Below are 20,458 nucleotides of genomic sequence, written 5' to 3'. Positions count from 1 at the left end.
GATTCAGATTCAGATTTTCAAATGGGTAAGCCCTTAACTGATGTGGAGACAGGTTTCGTTAAGCAAGTGTGACTGGGAAGGGAATCAGTCAGGTGAAGTGTGGGACTAATGTAGACACCCCATGGCAGCCAGCACTGAAGCTGAGGGAGCTTCTGAGGGAGAGTTGTGTGTTTTGTGCCAAAATCTTACACTGCAGCCGAGGGAAATGAGATCTCACAGGGAAGCTGGAGGCCTGGCACTAAGGGTTGGGCAGACCCTCACTTCAGTGATGCCCACCTGGATCTAATGCTGCGGGCCGTAAGTGTGAGGAGGGAAGTCCTATTCCCGGAGGGTGGCAGGAGAAGGCAATCTTGTCATCCAGCAAAGGCACCTCTCTGTTCAGTGTTATGCCCCTCTGCCTTCTCTTCCTCCTCCTCTCTTACCCCTCCTATGATGAGTTGTCTTCTTCCAGGGCCTCACTGTTCTCAAGGTCCACACCTCTCTGGGGGCCATGTTATGGCGAGTGCAGCATACCACCACAATGACCGAGACCTTTGTAGGAGGGTATTGGAGGATGCCACATGACAAGTCTAGGCACTGGAATTGCATCTTCAGAAGCCTGATGGCTTGCTCAATGGTTGGCCTGCTGAGCAGGTGACATTGGTTGTATCACCTTTGTGCCTCTGTCTGGGACTCCTGTAGAGGGATCAGTAGCCAACTCTTCAAGGAATTTCCCTTGTCCCCTTGAATCCATCCACGTGCATTGGGTAATGGAGTGAAGTTCGGAGGCAGCCTGGACTGGTGAAGGGGTCATGGCAGCTGCCAGGAAAGTGAGTGCACACATGGAGAATGCTCTTGCTGTGATTGCAGATCAGTTGAGGGAGTGGAAGCCCTTCCTGTTGATGGACTTCACCGGCTGCCTTCATGGCCACATGGGTGCACTTGATGATGGCCTGCACCTGGGGGAACCAGCGATAGCAGCAAAATAATGCCCTCTGTGCCTGCACAGGCCCATCTGTGTCAAAGTGGATGTAATCTCTGCCCTCCTCAATATGGCATCTGTGACCTGCCTGATGGTGTGATGAGCTGCCAAATGAGAGATACCACCTAGGTCCACTGCTGATCCCTGGAATAACCCAGTTGCATAGAAATTCAGGGTGATGGTGACATTGATGGCTGCAGGTAGGGGACTGCCATGAGGGTCGCGAGGCCTCAGGTCATTGTGGATCAGAGCACAACGATACAAGACCATCTGCCTGGATAGGTGTAACCTCCGAAGGCACTGGCACTCTTTTGCAGGTAGCTGACTCTTGGGCAGTCGAACTGATATCTAGAGTAGTGCCTTCTTCCCCTTGCAGCCTCTCACTGTGCTCCTCTGATGTCCTGCTAGCCAGGAGGTTGCATCAGCTGAAGCTCATCTTGGCTGCTCTGTCCAATGTCAGAGTAGCCTGTTCCCATCTGAACTCCCTTAGCTAGGCTTTCTGCATTCACCAGGCCTTCCCCTACCAACCCTAGATGCCCAGTGATGCCAGCGGCTTCAGGTCCCCCTCTGGAGTCCTACCACTTAACATTGAGAAAAGCAAGTTTTTCAGCTCCAGGATTGGCTATTCTGTGGCACTTTTGGAGTAGCTAAGCTTTATTTTGGGCCACTGCATTATATAAATCAGCCCGTCCCATAGCCTTCATGGCCTCCTGCAGTGTTCACGACTTGTACACCCTGCAGTATTTCGAACATGGTGTTTTCCCTGTTCTCTTCCTTTGAAAATTGTAAACTGCTGCTGACAAGCCTGTTAATGAGCTCCACAGTGAGCTCAATAAGCACATAATTGGAGGTATTTGGGATTGCCATTCTTTCCTCCTGGAGTCTCTTTAAAAATGGCTTTGTGTTCTGGAGAGGGCGAGACCTAGTGCCACCTCCGAGAACACGATCTTTAAATCGTGCCGCACCTGCCCCCAGCGGATATAAAAAATGCAGCCCATAAAGAGAGTTGGCAGTAAGAAGTTTGGCTGCACCAAGATATATCTGGTTGTTGCTTGGACCAGAGCATGAGCCCTTAAACGAGTTAGAAAAAAATCAGCACAGGTGTATAAAGTATTTGTAGAATGTCCTATGGTCTTGTCGACTCACAATGTATAAACTGATTTGAGTAGCAAAACCACAATAATTGTGTGAATTTTACTATTTCAGGCAGATATCTCTCACCATCTGGCTTTATTTCTGTAAAAAAATTCCAAGCACACTATTCTGTGCTCTATGTGATAAAAGTGTCTATAAATAAAACGTTTATGATTTTCTATGCATGTCGTACATTGAGGTTTCTCCTGTATGCGTTCAGACTGTAGCTTAATGGCTCTATCTACATGATGATACCAAGAATGACTAATCCACTTTCTATTAATCTACTGTCTAATTTTCTTGCACATGAATCAAAGAATTATGTGTTGCAATAATGTGAACTACATTACTCATTAACAGTATGCTGTGCTCATCAACATAAGAGATGCCACTGCTGGAGAATGGACTATTTTCTCCTGAGACTTAATGTTTGCCATTTAGCATTGTCACATTCAGCATAGAAAAGGTTTGCTCTATCTACACTGCTCCAATAACAGGTCTATTTTCTTCAATGTGTAATTATTTTTTGTTCAATTGACATTGGTTTATAATGGCAGTTTAGTATAAAATAGCACCATTGAAGATTACAGCACACAAGGAGGCCATTTAGCACATCATGGCTGTGTTGGCTCTTCACTACAGTAATGTTGTCTAATACAACTAATGAACTGTGGTCTACAGCAATCTGAAACTAATCTCAAATGCCCTCCAAACTTATCCCATATCCCTGTATCTTGCTTTGCTTCAAATCTCCATTGAAAGATGCAATAATCTATGCCTCAACCCAATTCCTGTGACAAAGCATTCTATGCTCCAACAACCCTCTGTATGAAGAAAATTCTCTTCACATCTCTCCTTCCTGTCTTAGTAATCATTTTAAATTGATAGCCCCTGGTCATTGTCTTCCCCAAACAAAGGAATTTGTCTTTCCCCATACCATTTTCATTCTATTAAAATTGATAATTTGAAAAACCTCTTAACTTTTTCTGCTTCAGTGGATATAGTCCCAGTAACTTAAATATCTCTCCATCCATGGTAGCATTCTGGTTAATCTATGCTGCACACTCTCTATGGGTCTTCACCACCAAGGTGGTAATCGACTAGAATAAAAGCAAAATACTGTGGATGCTGGAAATCTGAAACAAAAACAAGAAATGCTGGAAATACACAGCAGGTCTGGCAGCATCTGTGGAGAGAGTAGCAGAGTTAACGTTTCAGGTCAGTGACCCTTTGCTTCTCTCTCCACAGATGCTGCCAGACCTGCTGAGTATTTCCAGCATTTCTTGTTTTTATCTCTGATAATCTACTAGTGAGGATTGCATGCACTTTATAGAACACATCTGATCTATATTCCAATGAAAAAACATAATATGGATCTTTTATTGTTACTTTCAGGGTGAAGCATCCAACACCAAAATCTCGATTATGTAAGTAGCAAGTTACTTCTGCAGCGAGTGCTGTTGGTTGTTTGGTAGGCGCTATGATTAAATTAGCAATTTACATGATGGTAGTAAAGTGTTCTATCACTAGGGCTCATGACTGCAAAGATAAAATAAAATACAAACATGACAATAACAACACACCACTCGCATATGAATGCATCAGACAAAAATTGAACTGAATACTAGAGATACTAAAATACTGCTTATGGAACTAAAATAGGACATAATTGTGTAATTTACATTCTACCATTATTCACGTGTTAATTAGGTTTCCCGAGAAACCTTGCAGATCTCAAATCAATAAATGCAATTTCATAATCTCCAAATAAGAATCAGACACTCATTTGAATAAAAATCCTGTGCGACTATCTTTTCATACCCCTTGATGTACATTACAGTTGATCGATAGTGACAAGAGAACAGGATAATAGAGAACATCTGTGTAGGAAAATTGTATAAAAACAAAAGACAGTATGAAAATCGGTAGAGTACATGGTAATGAAACAAAGTTAAGGTGACATTACCAGAGTAGAACTGGAACCTGGAATCCACAGCAGTGTTACAGTCTCAATTATGCATTCTAGAAAAGTACTGATATTTTGAAAGTACATAAATAAAGAGAAAAAAGACAAGCATGGCTACAATACATCGTAAATGCACAATTAAACAAATAGAGCTGGCCAGAAGTCAAGTCCTTGGGGGTGAAATTTGCCTTCATCAGTAGTTCAGAGAAGGCAACAATGAATTGAGTGCCTATTTAACATCTGCCCAATTTTCAGATAGGGTGAGAGAGGAAGGAGAGGGAATAGAGACGGAATAGAAAGGGAAAGGAGAGAGGCAGAGGGGGAGAGGGGGTGATGAGGAATTGGAGGAAGGGAAGGGATGAAACGATAACATGAAGACAATATGAGAAACGATGAATTACCTCTTTGTGTATGAAATCCAGCCAGTAGACAGGAGGAAGGAAAGGCACAGTGTTGATTACTACTGCTGAGTTTCCTGCTGAACCTGTTCAGAACATCAAAGCAAGTTACCTGCAGCTATCGTTGATCTGTCTTTTGTAGGGTAGGATAGGTGGGAGGGAGGGATCAAATATGAAGAATACATTCGTGGAAATATTTCATATTATCCACTGATCCCAGTTAGGGTGAGGGGGGGGGAGGGGTGAGAAACAAAGGGCCAAAATTCGTCTCAGTAATGAATGGGTGAGTTTCACTCTATGGATAGGAAAAGAGGGATTGAAGACAGAGTTATTACTCAGTAGGGGTGGTGGTGGGGGGGGGGGGGGGGGGGGCGGTGGCATATGGGAGCCCAAAGTTGTATCAAAGTGGGGAACACGGATCTGAATATTGGGTTTTCAGTGTGATGGAAGAACCGTGGGATTGAAAAAATTCCATGCTCATGGTATGGATGGTTTCATATTGCTGCTTAATATGTCAGAGCGGAATGATGTATATTTTGACACCTGTTGATTGCAATGATGCAGGTATTAGTCATGCAAGATTCTGAATTTCGCTTACCACTGACACTTGTTTATGGAGCCAAAAGACAAATTCATTTTTTATAGTGATTTCTTTAGAATAAAGTTCTGGGGAGACCTGGATGAGAGGACTTTCCTCTCAGCATGGGAGGAGAAGGACAAATTGATTTTAACCATGGGTAAAAAGTGAAGTTGAGAGGTCACAATTGATAATTATAGGGGGGACATAGCATTTTGCAGTGCAACACCTATTTTTACATTTACGTGGTTCACACAGAAGCTATTTAATAGCATTTGTCATGCTTGACCACTTACCATGAACCCAATTATCACATCCCATTACATATCTCCTGGGCCAATTGTACATTTAATTTTCTGGGTGGTTATTTTCATCAAGATAGGAAAAATAAATAGTAAAAATTTCGAGGCTCTACACCTCTGAGCAGTCAGACTGTACAGAGAGGCTATCACACCCAAAAGTGCTGTACTCTTGGAATCTTGAAACCACTCGTTGGGGCCCAAATTTGTTAATGCCCAACATCAATTGTGATCCCGGCGGCTGATAGGTTTTCAGCCTTTTTTTGAGTGGACTCTAGCATTCCCTATGAAAGCTATGGGTTAGGCTACTCAAGACCTGGAAATACTAGTCAGAGCTTGCAAAATGCAAGCTTGGACTAGTGTAAATTAATTTACAGATCCAAGTTAGAAATTAGCATAGCAGCTCTTTTGCAGGTAGCAAGATGATGTTGAATTTATATCCCATTATTTTTAATAAATAGAAGAGTGGTTCACATTCAAGCCAACCAGTGTGGCCCAATAGAAATCACTGACCAATCACAGGCATGGCTACAATGACAACATTTTTGCCACATGCACAAATTTTAGTTTAAAATTCTTATACACAACACAGGTAAATGTGCTTCATATGTATATTTACTTAATAAACATCTACCACTATACAGTGCAAAACTTTGCAATCTTTCTCTTTCACCAAAGTTTCGAGTTCTGGTATGAAATTATTAGGCCCAAGCACCTTAGTGGAGCTTCTATGTTTTTTATTTAACAGTTGCGAGCAGTACTTTGACTTAATTAGAGTCATTGCTGAAAGCATTGACTCATACAATGAGACACACCAGACCGGCCCCTGCTCTCCACCCATAATGTGATTGGGTGCTGTTTGATCTTTGCCCTGTTGGAGCTGCTCCTTATTGGTTTGTCTTGCTTTCTTCGACTAGCCTGAAGGGGTGATCTCACAGTGATGGTAGCTCCCCTCTCGATACAGTTTTTCTGGTGTTTCTATGATGCTGAGATCAAGTGTTTCTCCTGTGTTACACATTATTTCAGTAAATAGCGAATGAACAAAAAACACATGCACACTGTGGACTGGATTTAATGGGCCTCCCAGAGATGGGCTAGGAGGCACGGGGGGTGGCCATAGAATTGTGACAGGAGGCGGTGGGCGGTGGTGGAGGGCCTGTCACCTTCCCATCACACCACAATTAAGTCAGGGGCAGGATAGGCCAACGATGGCCGTGCCGCCCTAAGGCCAATTGAGGCCCTTAAGAGGCCTATTATCAGCCTCTTAAGAGCCTCTTCTCCCCACTGCTGGCATTAAGCAAAGGGTGGAGGGCCTCAAACATGTGGGGAGGTCACCCAGTACGTTTGTGGCTCACAGAGGGCCCCCAGCTGAAAACAACTCACCTCCCTGAACCCTGTTCTCCCTGTACTCAATGCCCACTGTCCCTCCCCCCATCACCAGGGCCTGCCAGACTGGCCCCAGCGACCCCGCCTCACTTACCTTCAGTCCAGATCTCCAGCATTGGGCCTGGTTCAAAGGCCTCCTGCTGCAACGACAGTGGCCACTGCTCCTGGTGGTGCTGCCAATATTACCGAGCTGCCATCCTTCTGATTGGCCGGCAGCTCATGGAGGCAGGATCTCCGTCCTTAAGGGGACGGTGATCCTGTGCCTGGGCACTGTTAAATAGAGACGGTGGGGGGGGGGGGGGGGGGGGTGCGGGGGTTCCAATTGCTGAGGTTGGCTTCTTACCACCTTTTCAGCCCGACACCGGGAGCTCCGCCAGCTCCACTAAATCCAACCCTGTTTTTCATCTTACCATTTTATCAACAAGTGCACAAAAGGTTACACATATGATGATAGTGACTAATACTCACTTTTTATCTGTTACTCAAAATGCAATTACCACATCTCGCCCCAATTAGCTGCCTGTGTTTAATGTTTTGGACAACACTGAAGTAAATTATATCAGCTATAGTAAACATGTGCTTTGCCTTTTACGTACATAACATTCATGAAACTATCTGTAGATTTCATAAAAGTTCACCATGAAGCAATAACATATAGGAGCCAAAAGTCCACGGCCCTTCTAGTGCACTTTCACCATGAGTCTGGCAGGAGTGCAGGAAAGGGTTGGAAATTAAGTTGGGATTCAGGTATGCCACTTCCCAGTCTTCCCCAGCTGTTTCTGCAGGGCCTTGTTTAGAGCAGAATCTTCATCCATCCCAAACAAGGATCGTGGCACAAGAGAGGTTGTGGCCAAGAGAAGGGTCTCTCAAGCCAGGTGTTTAATCATCTGTAGTATAGTGGAATATGGACAGCCTGGTACACCAAGTGACAGAAGAAATACTAGTTTACTGCCCCTGCTTCTAATGGAAGTGTTGGCACACTCTGGGAGGGCCCAGGTATTCCTGAGAGGGGTATTGTCCACTGCATTTTGTGGCCTCTCCCCTCAGATGGTGCTCGAGATGCCCACTTGGCATATTTAAATTACATGATCTTTCCCTGACTCCACATACGTGATGAGGATCAGTGCCCGAGACCATTGGTGGAAGGATGCCAAAACTTACACTGGCATTGATGGTCTGCACATATTCACTCCCTTGTTGTTTAAAAATATTACAACATATACACATTTGAAGGCAACCAGGATGCAAAAAAGTGGATATTATAGACAGCTTGCATTTGAGAATTTTCTAAATACTGCCTTTAAATAACTTAGATGTGATCTGTAGAAACGAGTATCAGAGCATTAAAATATTACACTCCTGTGATGTTCAATTTTATGAAATCTATCAGCCATGTTGATCTTGTACTCAAAGGGTTAATAATTCACTCAGTTCACTATGGAAACACACAACAGCTATAAATACTCAAGAGTCATATTTTTGTTTTAAAAAACAGAAAAGAACAGATGCAAAACCTTGATCCAGATTGCAATAATGAGACAGAGAGAATTGGAGCTTTGGGTTCCGATCAAGCATCTCCCATAAATGGCATATCACTCAACTACCATGGCAACCAGGGGAACACATTTCACACTTCCTCATCAGCAACCCGGATATTTTAATTTAATTACAAATAGACAAGTTTTGCTTAATGATATATTAAAAATATCAGACCACATAAAACTGTGCCACAGTATTACACATCCAGTACTAGAATAGCAAATGACTGCAGAAACGGATTATGTAGAAATCTCTTTTCATAAATAGGATACAACCTAGACAATGTGAAGAACTGCATACACCATTCACAGTTTCAGCACCTAGCTCAACGCAGCTCTTATATATGAACACAAATCTTTAAAATAAGTGCTTGCTTAATATAATAAGTGCTTAAAATAAGTTCAGTGAATAGAACACATGTGATGAGCTGCTTTGTAATATATGCTCAAATGATTTGGGGTTTGTTAAGTTAGTGTATTATTTTAATGCATATTCTGATACCTAAACAAGCCAAGTAAAGGGCTTGGTTTTTACATTAAAAATTACAGATTTGAATTTGACTTCATGTAGAATGATGAATAATTTCTCATTACGTTGAACTTTGACTAACAATAAAAATACTTGCATACCAGAAGATGCAAAAGATGTGACAAGGCAGTATTCACTTGTACTAATAAAACCAATGCTATCTTATCACTCTTATGACCTGTGTTATGACCAGGTAAGAAAGAGGTCTAGGGTTCCCTTTCAGCCTTCACCAGGTCTTACTGTAACAGGGTTTAATTTTAAACACACCATGTTTTTAGATCCCCCTTGGTGAATCCTTGCTCACTGTTTTCCAATTATAAGGCAAAGAACCAGCACAAACAGCCTTTCTTAGGTTTCAGGAAGAAAAGTTGAAATTTATTAAAATGTAAACTCTAATTCGGTTGACGCCTACAGACACACAATGCGAACTAGCATGCATACACAATATACGCATGCAAATAGAGACAGAAAAGAGCAGAAGAAAAGTAAAGTGGAAAGGTTTGAGGTAATATCTGAAGAGTTGTTGTTATGGTTCTTTGAGCTCACTGTAGAGTCCTTGATTGTAGGTAGATCTTGTTTCTCGTTGGGCCCAGTATTCTTTTTAAACCTTGTTCGCTGAAGGAGACTTTTCTCTCTTGAGGTTCATGTATCTTCAGTGGATTCAAAGGCTTGTGCGAAAGAGATGGGAACAGACAGGAGAGAGATCTTCTCAATCCAGGAGCAAACTGACTTTATGCCCAAACTGTTTGTACAAATTCAAAAAAACTCAGGTTGCCCAGCAGGTTAGTCATGTGACTAGCTGGTTTGACCATGTCTGTGTGTATTCTGCCATCTTAGCAGTCAACCTGGAATGTGAGCTCCCCTACCTTCAATATCTGGTGATCAAAAGTCCATTGTGGGCTGAATGTGCCTGGAAATGGCTGCTTTGTCCTTCCAATCACTGTCTGTTAATATGCAAATGTCTTTTCCAGCCATTGCGGATCTGCTGAGCCAGTCCTTTCTTCACTCCAGTAACAGTTTAAAATCAAAGTTCATGACAAAATTAATGTGCCTCATTCTTGGCAGGTGGGGGCCTCACATGACACCTCCACACCCAGTGAAATGAAATGTGATTTGAGAAAAGTGCATTTCATTAAAAGGGTCGAGAGAAGAATGTAAGATATAGAAAAATACATGCATTTCTCTCAATCATTCCCATTCATTCATAAATCCTAAAACCTATCACAGCCTATCTTCTCAGGAGAGGTGGTGGCGTACTGGTATTGTCACTGGACTAGTAACCCAGAGACCCAGGTATTGCTCTGGGGACATGGGTTCGAATTCCACCACAACAGAAGGTGGAATTTGAATTCAATTAATAAATCTGGAATTTAAAGCTAGTTTAATGATTGCCATGAAATGATCATCGATTGTTGTAAAAACCCATCTGGTTCACTAATGTCCTTTAGGGAAGGAAATCTGCTGTCCTTACCTGGTCTGGCCTACATGTGACTCCAGATCCACAGCAATGTGGTTGACTCTTAAATGCCCTCGAAAATGGCCCAGCAAGCTACTCAGTTCAAGGGCAATTAGGGATGGGCAATAAATGCTGGCCTGGCCTGCAACGCCCACATCCCATGAAAGAATTTTTTTAAATGGTGTTAGTGCTGCTTTAATTGCTCCCTTTTGGCATCCCAATAAACATGTGGTTCTTTTTTGGGGAAGTGTCTCTTCCATTTGCCCATTTCTTTCAGTGCTTTGCTGAGTCATGCACAGGCTTTTGACTTCAGGGGATGGGTGGTTCGCTTTTTTTCTGACTGTGGGGGAGGATTCTTCGCTAATCTCCTCTTTGTCCCAGATGACACTCCTGCCTGCAGGTATTTGTGCACACTCTACAGCACTCCCCTTTGGCACTTCGACTAAGTGAGACATAACTCTCAAGGTTTCTCTGCCCACTAGATGTCTTTCTTTGTCTCTGCAGGTCCCTGTAAATGCTGTTAGGAACTCTGTTGGGGTGCTTCTAATGTCTGTATTTACTTAGGAGGAAGTAGGGTCTAGCTTTTCACATTTCCGGGGTTGGCTGACCAGACAGTAGGGGTTTTCATCTGGGTTTCCTCCTGGACTTCCTTTAACCTGCCCGCTTTGTCACTTTTTCCCCTTCTCTGTTTAATCTTTTGCCAGCCTTGTGCCTGACTGTCCCTTTTTGTTCTCGGCGGGGATCCCTTACAGTTCGCCAGCACTCTGTTGGAGGGTCCTCCTAACACTGCTACAGGACTTAGGGGTGCAGGTTTCACTATAGGTTGGGGTTTCCCCTCAACCTGGCACATGTGGCAACTCCTAGTACTCCACCACATCTTTGGCCAGTCAAACTGCTGTCTTATGCAGGCTTTGGTCTTTCGTATACTGGCATGTACAGCCACTGCAGTCTCGTGGGCCCTTCTTAATATTTCTCTCCAGCACCTCTGTGGCACCACTAACTGGTGAACTGCTGCCCACTCCTTGCTCTCAGGTCTGTGAGGAGAACTCCATTTCCTCATCAGTATCTCATTCTTTAAATAGTAGCAATCAGGGACTCGCTCTTCTTCACTTTCAGACTGGCCAGCCTGTTCTGACTCTCGCAATACTGGGTCGGCTCATTGAGTCTCAGCCAGGGAAAATCCATGTAATTCATTTCCTGGGTCTCCTAACTTTCCAAAGAAAGTCTCGGACAGGCAGACCTCATGGTCATCTGCCTCAGTGCCAATGCAGTCTCCTCTGGGGGAGCTGGTTTGATCATGCCTGATCCAATGCACATTCAGGGAAACTGCAGGGCTCCGTTTCCTGCCACTGCCCTGTCTCTCTGACCTCCTGCAGTCTTACTTTCACTACTGGGGGAGGATACCACCTTCACACCCGCCAGATCATTACCTAGTAGCAGGTCAACCCCGTCCACAGGCAAAATAGGGACAACCCCTATGGTCACTGGTCCTGAAACTAGGTCGCACTCCAGGTGCACCCAGTGTACAGGTACAGGCATACACTGCCCTCCAATACCATTCACCACCATTTTGGTGTTCACTGCACTTTCTGGGGCAAGGTCAGGTCTTTTTCCAGTAAAAGGGATCTGGCGGCCCTTGTGTCCCTGAGAATCACTATGGGCCTGCTTGCCCCACTCTCCCTTCAGACACAATACCCTAATAACCATCAGGAACCCTATTAAATTTTCTTGCACTTGCAGCGGTAGACTTCCTGGATCTCACTCTTACTGCAGTTAAAGCCACAGCTTGTTCTGCTGTTCTTTCTATGAGGGTCCTGTCTTCACTGAGTGGGTGTACCCTAATTAATCCTACAGGTTTTCCCTTTAGTTTCCTGCAGTCAGCTCTTAAATGCCCTGTTTTATTACAATGGAAGCACACCAGTCTATGGCTCTCACTCTTGCTCACAGCACCTTTCTTTTTGGCTAGAGGGTGGCCCCCTGTGTCTCCTACTTTCTTTTCTCTCCCAGGACTGCTTGGGCTCCTATCACCTTCCTACCCGTTGTCCCTTTCAGATTTGTGGGGGTGACTATGAAAGGTTCTCCCCTGGGAAATTGACTTATAAATTAAAGCAAACTCATTAGCCAGGGTGGCTGCTCGCCATGCTCTCTGGGCCCACTGTTCCTGTACATGGGTCTTCATGAAGAGGAAGAGAGATTGTTTAAATTCGTCTAATAGAATTACTTCTCTGAGATTCTCATAGCTGAGCTGTACTTTAAGAGCCCTGAGCTACTGGTCAAAAACCAGCCGCTTACTTCTTCAAACTCCAGATAAGTTTGATTAGCTTGCTTCTGGAGGGTTCTAAACTTTTGGCAATAGGTTTGGGTACTAATTTATATGCCCCAAGGATAGCATTTTTGGTCAGTTCATAATTTGATAAACATTCATCTGGCAACTGAGAATAAAGCTCATGGGCATTTCCAGTTAGCCTGCTTTGTCGTAAAAAAGGCCATATCTCAGCTGGCCATTTTAGCTGCCTTGCCAGTTTCTCAAAGAACACAAAAGCTTTCTACATCTTCCTCATTGAATTTTGGAATTATTTGAATTACTAGTTTTAACAATCTTGTACCCAGCCCTGAATTATGTTCCTCCATATTGACCATGCTTTCACTGGGGTTACTCTGGCGCCCACTAGTTAACACAAACCTCTTCAACTCACTCTCTTCGCAGTCCTTCCGGAATATTCTTTCCCTCTCCCTCTCCTCAAATTCAAGTTTCCTTTGTTCCAATTGTATCATTGCTAACAATACCCTGTTGGATTCTGCTTCTAACTCTGTTTCTGCTTCTTCAGATTCAAAGGAAAAATGGTTGGCCACTAGCCTTAGGAGTTCAGACTTCCTAGCCTTGCCACGTACAGTGATCCCACACTGCTCAGTCATTTTCCTCAATCCTCCATAGACAGTGCTTTGAACTTATCCCAAGATACTTCACCCTGGCTTGGAGAGCTACTAGCTTCAGTTGCAGACATGTTAGTATCAAATTACACACAACCACAAGAAACCCTGTATTGAAATCTTGCTCTCTTTTGATTGGCAACAATTTGGCTCCCCCCTTCCAATTTCTCTCGTTTGTCTGTGGGTAAAATCCCGGGCGAGTCACCAAATTTCTGTCACGGCTAGGTGAGAAAGAGGTCTAGGGTTCCCTTTTGGCCTTCCCCTGGTCTTACAGTAACAGGGTTTAATTTTAAACCACTGTGTTTTGAGATCCCCCTTGGTGAATCCTTGTTCACCGCTTTCCAATTATAAGGCAAAGAAACCAGCACAAACAGGCTTTCTTAGGTTTAAAGAAGGAAAGTTGAAGTTTATTCAACTTAAACTCTAATTCGGTTAACACCTACGGATACACGACAAGCCCGTGCTAGCATGCATAAGCGATACACACATACAACTAGAAACAGAAAAGAGCAGAAGAAAAATAAAGTGGAAAGGTTTGAGGTAATATCTGAAGAGTTGTTGTTACGGGTATTCAAGCTCAATGCAGAGTCCTTGATTGTAGGTAGATCTTGCTTTTCGTTGGGCCCAGTATTTTTCTTAAACCTTGTTTGCTGAAGGAGACTTTTCTCTCTTGGGGTTCATGTGTCTTTAGTGGATTTGGAGTTCCATGAGAAAGAGATGGGAGCAGACAGGTGAGAGATTTTCTCAATCCCGGAGCAAACTGACTTTATGCCCAAACTGTTTGTACAAATTCAAAAATCTCAGGTTGCCCAGCAGGTTAGTCATGTGACTAGCTGGTTTGACCATGTCTGTTTGTGTACTCGGCCATCTTAGCAGTCAATCTGGAATGCGAGCTCCCCCACCATCAATGTCTGGTGATCAAAAGTCCATTGTGGGTTGAATGCATCAGGGTATGGCTGCTTTGTCCTTCCAAACACTATGTTAATATGCAAATGTATTTTCCAGCCACGGCTGATCTGTTTAACAAGTACTTTCTTCACTCCGGTAACAGTTTAAAATCAATGTTCATGACAAAATTAATGTGCCTCATTCTTGGCAAGTGGGGGCCTCACATGATACCTGGATTCAAGATGACCATCTTCATTCAAAAGATAGAGCAAAAAATAAAGACAGACAGATGTCATCCAAAGAGTCATATCAATTTAAATTCACTGTCTGATCTATTTGACAAGGTAGGAATAGAGATTGGTGATTTATTTAAAGTTATCAAATGTCTGGATTTATGTTAGTTCTAGATTAGCAAATCACAACATAAGGATCATTGCTTGACTGCATTACAACATGACAGTGACATCATCACATTGCTTAACATAATTTGGAAATTGTGTCACATACTTATATAGAAGCAGTAGTTGTCGGTCTTGTTGCTGTTTCAGAATTTTTTTAAAAACCTCAAATGCAAAAAATACATGAATAATACAACCATATTGAATAATTATGCTCTATAAGTTTATTTGTAACACCCCCAAACAGAAAGTTTTAAACATTAAAAATCATTTTATGGTTTGAAAGATTTACTGCAAATCACAGTTCCTCGCTGATAATCAGTTAACCTATCTGTTAAGTAGAATAAAATATCATCTAACACGCTGTGGCAACTAACAATTTATATTTTTCCTTCAAAAAATTCTGAAGCTAGAATCATGTAACAACTAACAACACTTGTTTCCACCTTGTTATCCAGCACTGAAGATGAGATGTGTTAAGAAGCTGTGAAATACTAGGTCATGAACAAGAACCATTTTAAACACAAAACTGATAATCTATTCAAACTGTTTCAGATATATATATCAGTTCTTTTGAAATTGCTGTCTGACATTCCATTTGCCTAGAGCTTTCTCGGAACTGAATAGCCCCTATACATTGATTAAATGTTGTGTACAGCTGTTTGCTGAACTATTTATTCCTGAAAAATAGAAGTTTTCACTTAAACATTCCAATGCGTCCTTATAACTGTGACACAAAACTCGTATAAGTAGCATCTCTGCTCTGCTTTGTTTTATTAATGTAACATTCAAGTAGAATGATCAGTTCAACAGTACTGGAGTTAGAACGAAGAAACAAACAAGAACCTTCAGACAGCATAGTAATTATTAATAACTAGCTTCAAAGCAATATTTAATGCAACAAGTATGATCCAAGTCTACTGCAGCTTTTTAAACATTTGCTCTCCATGTCCACGAAAAATGTGAAGAAGGATGAAAGTGTTCATATATCCAGTGCAACTAAATTTATGTTACACATTCATTTCACATTCTACATATACTGACAAGGAACACAGGATGCCTAATAATCCTAGACATCTTCTATTGCATTCAAAGTCTTCTTTTAAACACAACTATCGAACCAAGCATAGAGCATTTAATTGTAAAAGAAAAATAGAAAAAGACATTGCAAAATCCGAAAGCATTAAATATTTTTTACACAATCCTAATAAAATAGCATTTCACAAGAAAGACTGATTATAAAAAGAAACACAGCATTACCTGTGTTCAGTGAGCCGGTAATAAACCTGAACAGGTACTGGGCAAATTTCAGAATTTCCCGCTTACACCTTTTCCTACAGCCACTCATGCTAAACTCGAATAAATTCTTTTCACAAGAATAAAGAGAAGACTAGGCCACTGAGCAGTGGTGGCCGTTGCAGAAAACTTGTTTCACAGTTCAGACTGCAGGCTGCTATCCCACTTGCCTTGGCTCGTGGAAATATAAACCTTTTGATTTACCTCAGATGTCTGTCAAATAAATTTTCAGCTAGTGAAGCAAATACTAATTGCTCTGTCCAATCGGCTCTTTTTTTTATTAGGTCAGCTGTGGCAGTCGGCATTGGCCAGTTGAGGCTGAAGGTCTAGAGTGGATGAGAGCTGCCAGTGTAGCAGTTCACATATTACTGACTCACACAGCGTCTGTAGATATTCTATCCTCACAGACCATTGACTAGGGGGTGGGGCCTGCTTTTCCTGTATAGCTACTGAAATCTGTCCTCATCAAAGAATAAGCATGGCAGCAGGTGATGAGGCAGTCATGCGACAGATCACATTATATACAGTATATAAAAAGAGTGGGTTATTAACACTTTGCATCATTACAATAAATGAATCACAGTGTGTAGTCATTAAAGAAGCGCAAAGATTAGAGGCACTGTTACACACGGAATGGAGAGCTGACCTGAAAGATTACAAACAAAATAGAGTCAAAGATGATTAAATTGGCAAACAGCACACATTTAAAAAGTTATATTTTATTCTCATTCATCTTGCTGCAGGAGAAGGAGGAAACTGTCAAGATTACATGCTGTTCAGATAATACTGTCCCATAATGTGATTTTATTGGATTTTTTTAGCTGTAGAACCTAAAGAAGACACAATAACGATATAACATCAATTGCTGGGCTCTTGTACCATTTCATAAAACAACGTAATTGTGACTAGTGAAAAAGAGCCTTACATTCGCATGACCTCCAGGCAATACTAGCTGAATGTTAATAATGAGGATTTATGAGGAATTGTCACCTGTTATAATAAAGTCAATTTGTTTCACAATATGAAAACTGATTTTTTTTGCATCTAGTAACAATTATGACAGTAATCTGCTGTCAATGTCCTTGAGCAAGCTCCAAGGATTCATTTTCACAGAGCAGCCCAAAAAGAGTATGTTACAGCTAACACGGTGCATTCTAACCTGCTGGCCAGTCCCTTAAAATCCCAATTAAAAATTCAAATCCCAGGAGCCTCATGACGTCAAGAACAAGTGACCTTAGGGTCTGACCTTACATGTAATTCTAATACTGAATGATGTAGCAAAAACACAGACACATACAAATAGAACAATGCAAGTTTTGTGATGCCACTGCTTGAAGCAAGAAAGTAGGTTCCATAAATTTCTCCCAACACATTTAAGATATTCAGTGCAATATCAAAATAGTGACAAATTGTAGTTATATACTTCTGCGAACTTCCAATTTAAAATACTAAAAGGCCTTCTCATTGAAAAATGAAAGATAAGGTTAAAAATACAGACTTTTAAAAATATCTAACAGCTAATGAATTTCTACAGTTAGCTACAGTTAGACAGAAAGTATATGTTTTCCCATAGGGAGATATTGTGATGTTTTCCTGTCAACAGAATGAACAGAGTAGTCCAGATGTCCTCATGTGCCTAACAAGGAACTATGGTAAAGATAACTGGGATTTTTTCATGTGCCTGTACAATAACATGAAGCACTCTTCACTTTCCGTAAAGCCATGTTCCTTACAACTGGACTGTCGGAAATTCTATCTCGCCATATAAGTATATAATTTGTAATGAATGCCAAATCTGGGTCACGAAACATACTATAGGGAACCAAGAGGACCTGTATTTGAATTTGGATGGTCTGCCTCTTGAAATATATGATGCTGTTTGTTTTATGGACAAAAACATATTGCCACAAATGACAGCTGCAACATGGGCATCTTTTTAATTGATTAGTTAATAGTGAACATTTCTTGGTGGGTTAAGTGGTCTGCATCTTCCCATATAGTGGTTAGCTTGTGTAAAATTATTTGGAAATCAGTCAAAAGGGCATAGGTTCAATACATGTGTGGCCCCGGTAATCCAGTTTTGGTCACGTGTGTCCAGCCCCTGACAGTTCAATGTGATGAAGTTTGTCCATAACTGTTTAGTGACTGTATGGTAGAAATCCTTGTGAATTTACAGTGTAGAGTTAGCACAATCTGGGAGGGGGAAATGGAGGAAGTTTATGCCTGGTTTCTGCCCCTTCCTGGCCACTCTGACAAATTCTGGTGGAGGGAGGATGAACACTTCTTCATGCCCACTTCAACCTTCCATCATGGCATTACTTTTGATTGCCGTTCCGAAAATCCAGCCAGTTCCACCCAGTGTGCTGCCAACCCTAATTACGGCTGCATGAAGAAGGTGTACATGCTGTGGGTGGGCCCCACAATATCATATCCCAATAGCAAGGCCACTATTGATTGCTATCAGGAGAGTGGCAGAGGAAGAACTGATGAGCTAGTTTCCAAAATTGTGATTTTTGAAGACTTGAACCAGACCAGCCTCTGTTGCTTCTCTTCTTATTGCAAAAAGCAAAGTTTGATGGAATTCCTGATTATGCCATGTCTGGAGAAGTGGCAGGAAACATGGCAACCTCACAGTAAACAGCACATAAGCAGATGTCAAAGCTGTTGGCAATAGTAAAAAAAAAACCCTCCTCAGAAAATAAGCTAAAAATAAACGCTAAAATGATGTTATCAATATTAATGCTAGGATTTTTTAAATTGTTTAGCACCCCTGGAGACTTGTCTTCTATGGATGAGAAGATAAACAATGTAAATGAGATTGAGATGATGTAAAATAGAACATGTATGATGCGACAATGCTATTTTTGCCTAGTTTCCTTGGAAACACTAAAAAATGTGTGGGTTCTCATGTGGCCCCTGGAAATAGCATTGGGAAATGGAGTAGATGTAGAGATGGAGAAATGGAACAGTGCCAATTTAATCTTTTAAATGGAGAAGACCCAATTTGGAAATCTAAACAATTGAATTCAAATCTATACAAATCTAAATATTTGTCTCTATACATAAATATATGCATCGAGATCCTAACCCTGACGTTACTACAATTTTTGGCACAGAAATGATACATGGTGGGCACACGGCAGGAATTGAGGGTGGTGCCCAGCTCCATGGGTATCTGCCATTTCCTGACTCCAGTGTAATATTATGATCAGATGGGCAATTTTTCTGCTCAACACACTCTTTCATGATATACCTATCAGAAATGTAGTTGGTGGATTGACAGAACAAATGTCCTCCACCAAAAGGTCTGTGTCCAACAACAGTCTTGCATGATAGAAGCTTACTCGCCACACAATGTTGTTTCCCAATGATGAACTGATCTTAGAGAAACTAAATGGCGTTCAGAAAACACCAACCCAACCAAGGTTCAATTGAGGAAAATAAATTTGTTCACCAGCCAATGTAGACAGTCAGAGCACACTCATTCCCACTTCCCTTCTGCCCCCTCCCCACCCTCAATAGAGCAACAAGGTGCTGCTGCAAAATTCCAGGTCCACATGGAGAAGATGGCCAATGAGTGTCATAAATGCCATGGATACATTCCCCTTTCCAGCTAAGATTAGGCCCCGAGGATTTTAGAGTCATCGTACTTCCAGCAGCACTCTGACCGTGAGAAAGTCCCAGGCTTCTATCACCTGTATAGAACCCTCAACATGGTATGCAAGTAACAAATATTCTAAAGCTGCAACAGCAGCACGCCATGAGTCATGATGTCGGGATCAAATGCGGGAACCGATCCTGGCGGGTCGCTGGCTGGGCCACGGTGGCAATTTTACTGACAGTGGCCAATTAAGAGGCCACCACTAGGACAAGGCCTCCAATTAAGGATAGCAGCCTGCCTCTCCTAGCTGCTGGCCGAATCAAAGTGCAGGCAGCTCTGCAGCCTTGGCAATGCCACCGATGGAGCAGCCCGCTGCTGAGGCTGCAAGGGGCAGGAGAGGGCAACTCCATCTTTACGTACCCTCGAAGGACCAGTAAGACATCTATTTCTGTGCTGGGGCTAGGCAGGCAGGCCTCAGTGATCGTATGGGGAACCACACAGCGCGGGGCTGTTCCAACGCCTGTAAAATTGCCTTCAACAGGCCAAGTAATTGGCTTAATTGGCAGCCCACTTCTGGTCGGTAGGTAATGCCCTTCCCACCACTGGGAATATCCCCTGGCGACCGGAACACATTAGGCTTCCCACCCGACGCCTTCCGCCACCATTTTACCACCCTTCTCGCCTCCCAGTCCATCTCCAACAGACTGGTAAAATTCCAGTCAGTTTTACTCATTCAGAAAATACTTCAGTTGAATAAATGTTGGATCAGGTTTTCAACTTGCTGCCTAAAACTGACAGTGCAGATCAGCTGCCTGTTACAAAAACCACCTCAGTTCCATTTCTATTGAAATTCCATTCTGTGTCATTCAATTTTTCTGTAATCTAACATGAGAAATTTAAAGAGAATCTTTTTCCTAGTACATTATGAGCATGATTTTACTTCAATAGAGCATAAAATCTAACAGCATGTAAAATGTACAGCTGACCAGAACACGTAGCGTACTTGGGGATAAGGAACAGATTCATGAGAAAATACTAACCAACAAAGGTCAGGAAGGAGATCTTGGGATTAATATAGATAAGAGCAGTCAAGACATCAA

The sequence above is a fragment of the Heterodontus francisci genome, chromosome 1 (assembly GCF_036365525.1).
Source record: "Heterodontus francisci isolate sHetFra1 chromosome 1, sHetFra1.hap1, whole genome shotgun sequence".
Taxonomy (NCBI): domain Eukaryota; kingdom Metazoa; phylum Chordata; class Chondrichthyes; order Heterodontiformes; family Heterodontidae; genus Heterodontus; species Heterodontus francisci.
Note: the sequence above shows the minus strand (reverse complement) of the source record.